Source organism: Nelumbo lutea, chromosome 1, assembly GCF_056320005.1.
Source record: "Nelumbo lutea isolate HS-2025 chromosome 1, American lotus-T2T, whole genome shotgun sequence".
In the NCBI taxonomy this organism is placed as follows: domain Eukaryota; kingdom Viridiplantae; phylum Streptophyta; class Magnoliopsida; order Proteales; family Nelumbonaceae; genus Nelumbo; species Nelumbo lutea.
In genome coordinates this window covers 34,604,149-34,616,912 of record NC_142684.1, presented here as the reverse complement: position 1 = coordinate 34,616,912, position 12,764 = coordinate 34,604,149, and the positions used below count along the sequence as shown (strand labels likewise).

The 12,764-nt window shown below is 38.7% G+C and overlaps 1 non-coding gene across 1 annotated transcript; it reads left to right on the top strand.

The window, feature by feature from the left end:
* The first annotated feature begins 12,405 nt into the window (after positions 1-12,405).
* On the top strand, positions 12,406-12,512 carry LOC148874236 (small nucleolar RNA R71). Its single transcript, XR_016106309.1, has one exon. It is a non-coding gene; the product is annotated as a small nucleolar RNA R71 (small nucleolar RNA).
* The last annotated feature ends 252 nt before the right edge of the window (positions 12,513-12,764 follow it).

Genomic DNA, 12,764 nt, shown 5'->3' with positions numbered 1-12,764 from the left:
AGGAGGAATTGATCCAATATATTAACTGCTGTAAAGCCCATTGAACAGCCCATTTAAAATCTAAGTCATTAACAATTAATGACTACTAGGTGTATGGGCTGAATCGCAGATAGCAGTTCGGCCCATACAGCTTATCTCACAGTAATGGGCCTTTTGCAGTTTTAACCCTTTAAAACTGGGCTTTACAGGTGGGCCGAATTAATTCCTGTAATTGAACATCAGATTTGGAACAGCAAGTGTGAGAAATACAGACTGAAAAACAGTCCCTATCGAACCCCAGATTCGGTCCGAACAGTTTTGGTCCAATCTAGTCCGAGAGGATCCAAAACTGATTTTCAATTCAAGAATTAATTCATGAAAGATCTGAAATTAATAAATTTGATTTCAAACAATCATAAATCAAACTATGGACTGTTCGCACCACCTGCAAAACAGAGGTTAATCACAAGGGTTGCAGTTTCACAAACTACAAATCGCAGAAAGCGATTTCTCCAACTGCAAATTTCCAGCGCCGCCTTCTTCTTCCTTCTTCTTTAATCAAGAAAAATAACAGAAATCCTATTTCTATTAATTACATTCTTGATCAAATCCTATACATTCAGTCTAAAATAAAAAAAATTATTTACAAACCGAATATAAATAAAAGGAAAGTAAAAGGGTGCGCAGACTATCTGCGCCAAATCTGCACTGTGATCTCCAGGTTCGAACAGTCCATTAAATCAAAAATAAATAAAGAACAATTCTAAATAAATTTTGGATTTAATAAAATTAATTTCAGATCAATCGCCCTTAACAAGAAACAGTTTCTTGAAAAAGAAAACAATCTGCGCAAATCCTGAAAGAACACCTTCTATCCATCTGCGCAGGGTCAGATCTGATTTTCTTTTGGTTCAAGATTCAAACCTGTGGCTCTGATACCACTGAAAGAAGGGTAGGATCCATCTAATGGACGCCATAAAGGTTGCGGAATGGGTGGGCAAATTTCAAAAATTTCCTACCTTCTCTCAACTGGGAATCATATTCTCTGAATTTAGAATACAATATTCAAGGATCCTACTTGAACCATAATCAAACCAGATCTGTACCAAAAGATAAATGGGAGGAATATACCTGATCCAGAGAAGCAGTATCTCCCAAAGTTGGTGTTCACGCCCAAAGAATGCTCCAAGATCTGTTCCTGCTGAAGATGACACAGCTGTGAATGGAACAGAACCAGCAGGGTGCGTCCTACACACTGGATCCTTCACAAGAATCCTCTGGAAGTACTAAACACTGAATCTTTTTCAGTCTTTCTTGCAAGACTGATGTCAAGAACAGATTTCTTGACTTTCTTTTCTGCAAAGATCTAATCTTGCAATGGCAGATGGCGGCGGCAGGAGGAGATCTCCAAAACAAAAGGCTGAACTGTTTTCTGTTTTTCTGGGGAGTATGAATCAGATCAGATCTGAATTCGCAGGAGGTATCCTATACCTCTTCAAGGTTGTTCGAAATCTCCTCCTTTCTTCTTGATTAAGAAACCTCCTTTTTAGGAGTTATCCCAATCCAAATCAGTATTTGGATAGGGGATAATCTTAATCCTTTCTGCAGATAGAGTTAGCTTATTCCTGATCTTATCAGGAGGTTACCAGATTCAAATCTAATTTGAATTTGGTCTCTTAGAGTGGATAAGGTTAAAAGGCCCAATCCTTTTACTAACTTTAATCTCAAATTCGCCCCATGGATGGGTGATCATATCAGCCCACCTCGAAATGGGCTTTTGGCCCATTAAGTGTTCAGTGTCTAATTACTTTCCAATCTGCTGCCCAGTTGGGCTTCTTTGTATGGCGTGGTACCCAAGCATTGATCTACACACCAGCCACATGGGTTCGGCCCAGCCTTTAATACAAGGCCGAGCCGAATTCACTGAAAAACTCAATGAACGCCTTGAGTCCATCATATGGACCCTATAGGCCCAACACTTACATTAAGTGGTCCCTGGGCCAAGCCATCTTATAAAAACCCAGGGACTGTGGGCAGGTGCAAGATTAGCCCATCAGGTATTATCCTCAATGGTCTTACACTTAACCTCTCAGCCCTTAATGATCAAGCACTGCCCGACAAGAGAGGACCTCTCCCTCGGCTGCAAGGAACAGTGCCGCACTCTCCTCTCACATGGATCCCGGGAATTAAAACCATTTGCAAACAATTCGAAACCGTACATATATATATAAATATATTAATTTTGCAAAACAAAATTCCAACGATTGAAATCAACTGTTGGCAGTTTGGTTTCCATCAGAGAGAGTGCATTCCCGATCATTACCCTTTGTCCGACAAAGTGGCTGATTCTGTCACTATGATCACCCACTCAGATGAATTCTCAAACTGCCCCAACATACCCAGGTTTTGATCCCCGCTAAGGATCTCACTGAATGGCATATCAAAGGCAGCCTGATCCAACACCTAGTGAAATGTCATAATCGAGTCTAGGGGTCAGGTGTAACTTTCCAGTTTTGCCCATCTATCTCCAAGGTCCAGGGCAATACTGGAAATCTGGTCCGGTTCAAGGATTCAAGTAATCCCATACTGCATGTGCCTCGGGTCTTACCCTGATGGCTGAGACAGGCCATCCCAACACTTGGTGGCACACCAGTATCAGCCTTGGCAGGATAAATCTCCCCAGACTTATCCAACGGCTGTGAACATTTAAAACTAACATGAGTCTCTATAAATGTCCAGTTTTAGGGTTTTACACAGAATTAAACCAAACAACATGAATCAAACATGCACTTTATTTATTTCCACTAAATAACAAAAGTACATCAAATCAGATTGAAGCTAAGGGCATACAAAACTGTCTAACATCTTCTTCTTCTTCCTTGCGCCTAGCCTTCTTCTCTTCTCTTCTCTCAAGGTGGCCGAAATTCTAAGAGTGGGAGAGCCTTCCTCTCAAGCAATTGAACACCACTCTCCCCTCCTAGAGGCCTCTTTATATAGTTTTTCAAGGGGGCTCTTGCCTCTTTCTTGAAGTCTCTAGAATTGGGTGTATTACACCCCTCATGAACCTTCTAGAGTGCTCCCTCCTTCTCTTCAAGAAACATCTAGGAGTTGCCTCCGCTAGCTCCCTTTGGGCTGCTATTTGGGCTACAACTTAGCTTGCTTTTGAGCTCAAGTGGGCTACACTCTAGGCTGTTATTTGGGTTAAAAATGGGCTGGGCCAAAATTTCCTTCTTGCTAGGCTTCTTCCCTTGGATTTTCCAAAGAGTTTCACTTGCTCTTCTTGGGCCGAATGAAATTCTCTTGCTCTCATGGCTGGGCCGGGCTGAACTTGATAAATTTTGGGTTTTCTTTTCTTGCTTTTGCCTTCTTTTTGTTGATTTGGCTCCCCCTGAAATCTTTCTTGCAATCAAGCTAGAATAGGGCAAATCTAATTAAACCAGCATAAAATTTCATGCAAAAACCTCATAAAATATAGATAAATTGTAGGTTCATCAAATACCCCCACACTTAAGCTTTTGCTTGTCCTCAAGCAAAGACATCAGCCATAAACTTAACATTCCCCCCTTCTGTTCTCACCATTTACCTGGTGAACTTTTTAAGATAGAAATGCATTGAGTAGTCGGGGAACTTTTGTAAGTGCTCAACTCTTATTCTTGTAAATTACCATTTAAGATATGTATCAGATCCGAGGAAAGGAGAGTATGAATTTCATCATAGTCTAGCCTTCACTCCTAATTCATATATAAATCAGCTCCTTAATTGTCAAGGTTAATGATCAAATTTCACTAAGTTTCACATCTGTAACTAAATCCCAATGAGATTTTAACTTTAGAGTGCCCCTTTGAACCTCGGTTGTCACCACAATTACTTATTTCTAAGGGTGAGTGCATCTTATGCTCCATCTCACCCTTTTCTTTTTTTTTTTTTTTTGGTGTGAGTGCATCTTATGCTCCATATCACACTAGTCACTTGCTTGAGGTAGGTAAATAGGACTCATGTTCTAAGCTGCTAGTTTTACTATTCAGCTCAGAATAGCGGAGTCTGATGAACTTACAATTTATCTATAAATTTTGAGGACTTTAGCATGGATTTTTATGCCGGTTTTATTAATTTTTGCCTTAATTTAGCTTAATGCTAAGAATAAGTTCAGGGATAATCAATCCAAGAAAATGAAGGAAAAAGGCAAGAAAAGAAGGTTCAAAAAGACCAATTTCAGTCCAGCCCGGTCGTGGAAGCAAGAGAGAGCACTTCGGCCCAAAGAGAGCAAGTGAATTCCTTGAGAAAACCCAAGAAAATAAAGCCTAGCTATGATTAGAATTCGGCCCAGCAAGGAAGGCCCATTTTTAGCCCAAATAACAGCCTAGAGTGTAGCCCACATGAGCTCAAAAGCAAGCTAAGTTGTAGCCCAAATAGCAGCCTAAAGGGAGCTAGGGGCGGCAACTCCTAGATGTTTCTTGAAGAGAAGGAGGGAGCACTCTAGAAGGTTCATGAGGGGTGTAATACACCCCATTCTAGAGGCTTCAAGAAGGGGCAAGAGCCCCCTTGAAAAACTATATAAGGAGGCCTCTAGGAGGGGAGAAAGTTGTTCAATTGCTTGAGAGGAAGGCTCTCCCACACTTAGAGGTTCGGCCACCTTGAGAGAAGAGAAGAGAAGAAGGCTAGGCGCAAGGAAGAAGAAGAAGAAGGGCTGAAGGAAGTTCAAGACAAGCAAGCTAGAAGAAGAAGGTGAGTTCGAATTGAGAGTTTGTGATTCAAAGATCTTCTGTAATAAATCATTTGTAGTTTCATTCTTTTTTGATTTGAATTCAGTTTCTTAGTTATATGTTCTTTCTTCTTTCTCCTTGTTTCCATTCTTCCTTGATGTATTTCAGCTTGTAAAATTTCAGTTCAGCAATCTAATTCTTTTTGATTCATTCAAATGGTCATGCATTGTATTTGAAGTTTCTTGAATAAGGGTGTGATTGTAGATTAATTCGGCCAACTAACCTTCAAAACTCAGATCTGAATTCTCAGATCTGAGATTGCAAGATCTGAATTGCTTGAAAGAGAATTCAGATCTGCAATTTTCAGATTGGGCGAATTAATCTACAGCTTGGAATTCCTAGAGTGCTTGAGAGAGACTCTAGGAATTCAGATCTACTATTCAAGAACTGAATTGAGTGCAAGGTTAGAGATAACTTGCACAATTCAGTTGGTGATCAATTCAGATTTGAATTGATGCCTTAGAAGTGTTTGAAGAAATGCATGCATGGGGATTAGATTCTTGCTAGAGATAGAAGAACCGTCACTCATGCATAGGATGAACATGTGCTTGAGAGAGGCTGTTCATGACCTTGGGGTTTCACCAAACCAAGGCTCAATCATGATTCATTCGAATGATCCAAATTGATAGATTGCTGAATTTTGAGATTGACATTTACTACTTACTCTTCTAACCTGAATTGAAGGCAATTGGACCAATGATTTAGATAGATTTTAATTTAGGATTTCTTAGCTTTCATTAGAGTTTTGATTTATTTGTTGATCAGATAAGAAGTGCTCAATTTAGTATTGGTAATTGTTTCCTAAATCCTCGTGGGAACGATACTTCACTCTCTACTTTATTACTTGAACGGCTAGTGCACTTGCTAGTGTCACAATGAGCAACACATCATGTTTTTGGCGCCGTTGCCGGGGACTTAGAGAAGCAATATTAGGAAACATTGAGCATTCTTAATCTGATCTCATTCAGCATTGCATTCATAGTTGGGTTAATTTGCTAACTTTTTCATTTCAGCTTGGACTGCAACTGCTGTACTACTGTAGTTATGTTTCTTCTTTCTTAAGTAGATTACTTTCTTTTTTTGGTTTCAGTTTCATTTTAATAAAGGCATATTTGATTTCTATTCAATCTTGGTGTTGTTCCCTTCAAAAAGAAAAAAAAAAATTCACATAAACATGAGTGTTGCAGATCTGAGTTGCATTTGGCACTCAGATCAGCAGATTTCAGATCTGCAGCACTCAGCCGAAAAGAGTTGCTTGTGTTTCAGATTTTATTATTCTTTTCTTTCATTACAAAAAGAAAAAAAAAACAAATGAATAAAAAAGGGGGAGATCTTTTGAACAACCAGAGGAGCAATTGAGAATTCGGATCAGAACTCAGATCTGAGTTCAGATCTGAATTCTACTATTGCAGATCTGCAACAGTTCAGATCTGAGTTCCTCTGAACTCAGACCTGAACTGATGAAATTTTGAGGGGAATTGGGTGTCATCACCACCCCAATTCACCCTAGGGCACTTATACTATTCCCCAAAAACAATTTGGTAGCAATAACTGAAGGTAAGGCAATTGAGAATTCAGATCCAAACTCAGACTTGAGTTCAGATCTGAATTCTGCTGTTACAGATCTGCTCAGTTCAGATCTGAATTCCTTTGAACTCAGATCTGAACCGATGCAAGTTTGAGGTGAATTGGGTGCCATCACTACCCCAATCCACCCTATGATACATCCAACCTGCCTCAAGGGTGAATGGATAGCAAAGAATGAGAGAAATTCAAATCTGAAATGCAGTTGATATGATGTGAGGACTGAGCTGATACAGAGCATTCTATGAATTCTGGGTGGACTGAATTCTTGGCTTTACCCACTTGTACCCAATCTAAATTTGGTGAGGATGTGTGTTTGGATTGAATAATTGTGATGCCTCACATATTCAATAAAAGCAGCAGTGCATTCCACTAGCATTCAGAGCTGTAGTAGGGCTGCTACAGTACAGCAATTAGCATGAAACTCCACTGCTGATCTAGTTAGCTCTCTTTCCGATTGTTGACCTACTTCATATTTGATTGTTGATTTAGTGTAGCTGGTAGATGTAGTTCTTCAGCATTGCATTCATAGTTGGTTTAATTTGCTTAATTTTTCATTTTTGCTTTGAATGCAACTGCTGTATTACTGTAGTTATGCTTCTTTTCTCTTTAGTAGATTACTTTATTTTCCTTGTTTCAGTTTAATTTTAATAAAAGGAGACCTGTTTTGCTTTCTATCTTGAAGTTATTACCCTCTAAAAGAAAAAAAATCACAAAATCATGAGTGTTGCAGATCTGAGTTGCATTCGGCACTCAGATCTACTATAGCAGAACTGCAGCACTCAACCGAAAAAAAAAAAAAAAAAATTTAAAATGAGTTCAGATCTGAATTGCATTCATCAATCAGACCTGCACTCATCCAAAAAGATTTTGGTTGCATTGCTGTATTTTGTTTTAGATTTATAAAAGAAAAAAAAGAAAAAAAAATAGATAAAGAAAATAAAAAGAAAACAATGAAAAAATAGCATGTGAGTTTTCAAATCTGAAACTCAGATTTGAATTTCAGATCTGAGTTCAGCCGGTTGCAGGACTGCATTCTGCTAGGTTCAGATTTGAGTTCATCTGAACTCAGACCTGAACCCACTCTATTTTGATGTGAATTCGGGTAGTGACAGCACCCAATTCACAATTTGATGCATCAGACTTGCCTCATTGATGAAAATTTAAGCCATGAATGGTAAAATCAGTTCTGAAGTGCATGAGAATCAGAGGCAGTATGAGTACATGATCTGAAATTTCTTTGAACTTGATGTTTTGTTATTTTTTAAATCACTTGCACCCAATCTGAATTGGTTGTATTGGATTAGGACTAATGTTTGTGAGGTCCAAAAAGAGCTTCATATTTTTGATGTAATGGTATTCAGATCTGAATCAAGGCTGCTTTCATTATAAAATTGCAGATCTGATTTCAGGTCTGAGGCATACAAGACATTTAAGTTGGGACTTGAAAGAGAAGTCTTAAGCTCTTGGGATCAAACTTATTTCAGACCTAACTGCAACAGATTTTAGACCTACTTATTGATATTAGGTTTGGAGTTTTTGTAAGTGACTGTTCTCAAAAGTCAAGTTCTAACCAAAAAAAAAAAAAAAAAAAAAATCAAATAACTTTGGTAGTGTGATGATTTCAAGAACACTTAGACTTCTAGGCTAGTTTCAATCTTGTAAATCACTTGTTTATCACTTGCATATCAGATTCCAAGAGATATTTATATTGGCTTTTGATCTTGTTTTTTTTTAAATTTATTTATTTATTTATTTTGTTAGATAGAATTCAAACTTCTTGGCCTTGTAAGTTTCTGTTGTGTATTACAGACTGGTTAAATTATTTACATTGTTTGGAATTGTGTATAATAGTCTTTTTATTATTTGGTTTAAATTATTTTTAGTTAGAACAAAGCTCTTGATCTCTCTTGCATGTAAATTCTAGCAAAAGAGGCTCCCACCAAAAGAACTCTTGCATATATGGAAATTAATCTTCAGGAAGTCCTCTATACACCCTTCTCTTTACTTGGTATTTCTCTTGTTGTTTATTTTTTTGTGATCCCCTAACAATAGGAACATTGAGGACAATGTTCATCTTAAGTGTGGGGGAGTGAGCCCGAGGCTAGGGTATGGGGGCTGAAACCATGCACCTCATGCACCCCAACACACATATGCAGGCAATGACGTAACCAAAAAAAAAAAAGACTGGAACCCCTCAAGTTCATTACTATTTATTCGATAATTATTTTTAAGAAGGAATTCAATGAGTTGAGGGAGACTAATGTACTTGTTAAGTTTTTATTCTTGTGAATGACCCAATTTGATATATGCATGAGAAAAGGGGAGCTGAATATGCCTTTCAGCATGACTAGCCCTAACTTCCTTCATGTGTATGGAAGCCCTTGATTTCATTGTTAATGGTCAAGAGAGCTAGTGCACATCTGAAGTGCTAATTCTTGAGGTTCAATAATTGCAAAGAAGGTTCAAAAGCCCAAATTGACTATGCTATTCTGAGCTGAATAGTAAAACTAGCAGCTTAGAACATGAGTCCTATTTACCTACCTCAAGCAAGTGACCAGTGTGAGATGGAGCATAAGATGCACTCACACCAAAAAAAAAGAGAGAGAAAAGTGTGTGAGATGGAGCATAAAATGCACTCACACCGAAAAAAAAAAAAAAAAAAAGAGAAAAAAAAAGGGTGAGATGGAGCATAAGATGCACTCACCCTTAGAAATAAGTAATTGTGGTGACAACCGAGGTTCAAAGGGGCACTCTAAAGTTGAACTCTCATTGAGATTTAGTTACAGATGTGAAACTTAGTGAAATTTGATTATTAACCTTGACAATTAAGGAGCTGATTTATATATGAATTAGGAGTGAAGGCTAGACTATGATGAAATTCATACTCTCCTTTCCTCGGATCTGATACATATCTTAAATGGTAATTTACAAGAATAAGAGTTGAGCACTTACAAAAGTTCCCCGACTACTCAATGCATTTCTATCTTAAAAAGTTCACCAGGTAAATGGTGAGAACAGAAGGGGGGGAATGTTAAGTTTATGGCTGATGTCTTTGCTTGAGGACAAGCAAAAGCTTAAGTGTGGGGGTATTTGATGAACTTACAATTTATCTATAATTTTTGAGGACTTTAGCATGGATTTTTATGCCGGTTTTATTAATTTTTGCCTTAATTTAGCTTAATGCTAAGAATAAGTTCAGGGATAATCAATCCAAGAAAATGAAGGAAAAAGGCAAGAAAAGAAGGTTCAAAAAGACCAATTTCAGTCCAGCCCGGTCGTGGAAGCAAGAGAGAGCACTTCGGCCCAAAAAGAGCAAGTGAATTCCTTGAGAAAACCCAAGAAAATAAAGCCTAGCTATGAGTAGAATTCGGCCCAGCAAGGAAGGCCCATTTTTAGCCCAAATAACAGCCTAGAGTGTAGCCCACATGAGCTCAAAAGCAAGCTAAGTTGTAGCCCAAATAGCAGCCAAAAGGGAGCTAGGGGCGGCAACTCCTAGATGTTTCTTGAAGAGAAGGAGGGAGCACTCTAGAAGGTTCATGAGGGGTGTAATACACCCCATTCTAGAGGCTTCAAGAAGGGGCAAGAGCCCCCTTGAAAAACTATATAAGGAGGCATCTAGGAGGGGAGAAAGTTGTTCAATTGCTTGAGAGGAAGGCTCTCCCACACTTAGAGGTTCGGCCACCTTGAGAGAAGAGAAGAGAAGAAGGCTAGGCACAAGGAAGAAGAAGAAGAAGGGCTGAAGGAAGTTCAAGACAAGCAAGCTAGAAGAAGAAGGTGAGTTCGAATTGAGAGTTTGTGATTCAAAGATCTTCTGTAATAAATCATTTGTAGTTTCATTCTCTTTTGATTTGAATTCAGTTTCTTAGTTATATGTTCTTTCTTCTTTCTCCTTGTTTCCATTCTTCCTTGATGTATTTCAGCTTGTAAAATTTCAGTTCAGCAATCTAATTCTTTTTGATTCATTCAAATGGTCATGCATTGTATTTGAAGTTTCTTGAATAAGGGTGTGATTGTAGATTAATTCGGTCAACTAACCTTCAAAACTCAGATCTGAATTCTCAGATCTGAGATTGCAAGATCTGAATTGCTTGAAAGAGAATTCAGATCTGCAATTTTCAGATTGGGCGAATTAATCTACAGCTTGGAATTCCTAGAGTGCTTGAGAGAGACTCTAGGAATTCAGATCTACTATTCAAGAACTGAATTGAGTGCAAGGTTAGAGATAACTTGCACAATTCAGTTGGTGATCAATTCAGATTTGAATTGATGCCTTAGAAGTGTTTGAAGAAATGCATGCATGGGGATTAGATTCTTGCTAGAGATAGAAGAACCGTCACTCATGCATAGGATGAACATGTGCTTGAGAGAGGCTGTTCATGACCTTGGGGTTTCACCAAACCAAGGCTCAATCATGATTCATTCGAATGATCCAAATTGATAGATTGCTGAATTTTGAGATTGACATTTACTACTTACTCTTCTAACCTGAATTGAAGGCAATTGGACCAATGATTTAGATAGATTTTAATTTAGGATTTCTTAACTTTCATTAGAGTTTTGATTTATTTGTTGATCAGATAAGAAGTGCTCAATTTAGTATTGGTAATTGTTTCCTAAATCCTCGTGGGAACGATACTTCACTCTCTACTTTATTACTTGAACGGCTAGTGCACTTGCTAGTGTCACAATGAGCAACACATCAGAGTCAATTTGGGCTTTTGTCCTTCTTTGCAATTATTGATTCTCAAGAATCAGCACTTCAGATGTGCACTAGCTCTCTTGACCATTAACCATGAAATCAAGGGCTTCCATACACATGAAGATAGTTAGGGCTAGTCATGCTGAAAAGCATATTCAGCTCCCCTTTTCTCATGCATATATCAAATTGGGTCATTCACAAGAATAAAAACTTAACAAGTACATCAATCTCCCTCAACTCATTGAATTCTTTCTTAAAAATCATCAAATAAATAGTAATGAACTTGAGGGGTTCCAGTCTTTTTTGGTTATGTCATTGCCTGCATATGTGTGTTGGGGTGAATGAGGTGCATGGTTTCAACCCCCATACCCTAGCCTCGGGCTCACTCCCCCACACTTAAGATGAACATTGTCCTCAATGTTCGTAGTGTTAGGCAGTAACAATAAAACTAGCAAGAGCATCATCAAGTAATAGGAGGTATTTAGAGGAATTCCCTGAAGATCATTCTTAAATTCTGCAATATGTTGTCGGTGGAAAACTTCTTCTGCTAGAAATCACTTGCAAACTAGAAGAGGAGATCAGTATCTTTATTCAATTAAATTCTAAGAAAAACTAACTAAACTTAAATGCTATGAAAAATAAAAACAAAAAGCAAGTAAGACAGTTTATGACTAAGTATCTGAATTGGGAATTCTCCCAACAGCCTCTTGTTCCCTTGGGTTTACCATGGTGTTACTAGGTAAGGTACCCGGAGCCCTTTCTGAAATCATCTGTGCCAGCTACCCAACCTGAGTTTCCAAGTTCCTTATCGATGTTTCATTTTTCTGAAATCTATTTTCCGCACTAGCTATGAACTTGGTCATCAGCTCCTCCAAGTTAGATTTCGGTTCCGGTTGATAGAAGATTTGGTGGAAAGGCTTAGGTGCATGCTGATTCAGGTGGCCTCTCCATCCGGGGTTATGGGCATGATGGTACTGATTTCCTGGCTGTCTTGTAAAGTTGCCAACAAAGTCTACTTGTTCTGTGGACTGAAAAGACTGACTGCCAACTTGGAATTCAGTGCTATCATGGCCTCCCCCACACTTATCATACTGTACATGCATAGCTGCCATCTGCATCTCATCAAATATTTTGCTAAGTGCTCCTATTTGTGCAGAGAGAGCTGTGTATGTATCCACATTATGAAGGCCATGCTGCTTTCTAACTGGTGTCCTTTCTGAATGCCATTGGTAGTTATTGGCTGCCATCTCCTCGATGAGTGCATGGGCAACCTCGGGAGTCTTATTGTTTATGGAGCCCCCAGCTGCTGCATCTAAGATGGTCTTGTTTGAATCGGTCAGACCATTATAAAATGTTTGCACCTGCAGCCAAATCGGAAGGCCATGGTGAGGAACCCTCCTTAGTAGCTCCTTGTAACGTTCCCAGGACTCATAGAGAGATTCCCCCTCTTGCTGGAAAAAAGTAGTGATGTCATTCCTCATTTTAGCAGTTTTAGAAGGGGGAAAATATTTAGAGAGAAAACGGCTGGCCATTTCGTCCCATGTGGCTATAGATCCTGCCGGTAATGAGTTCAACCAAGCTTTGGCTTTATCCTTCAAAGAAAATGGGAATAACCTCAGCTGGATGGCATCATCACTTACCCCATTGTGTTTGAAGGTGTCACAGATTTCCAAGAAGTTAGCAATATGGGCATTCAGATCCTCATGGGCCATACCACAAAACTGAACCGTATTTTG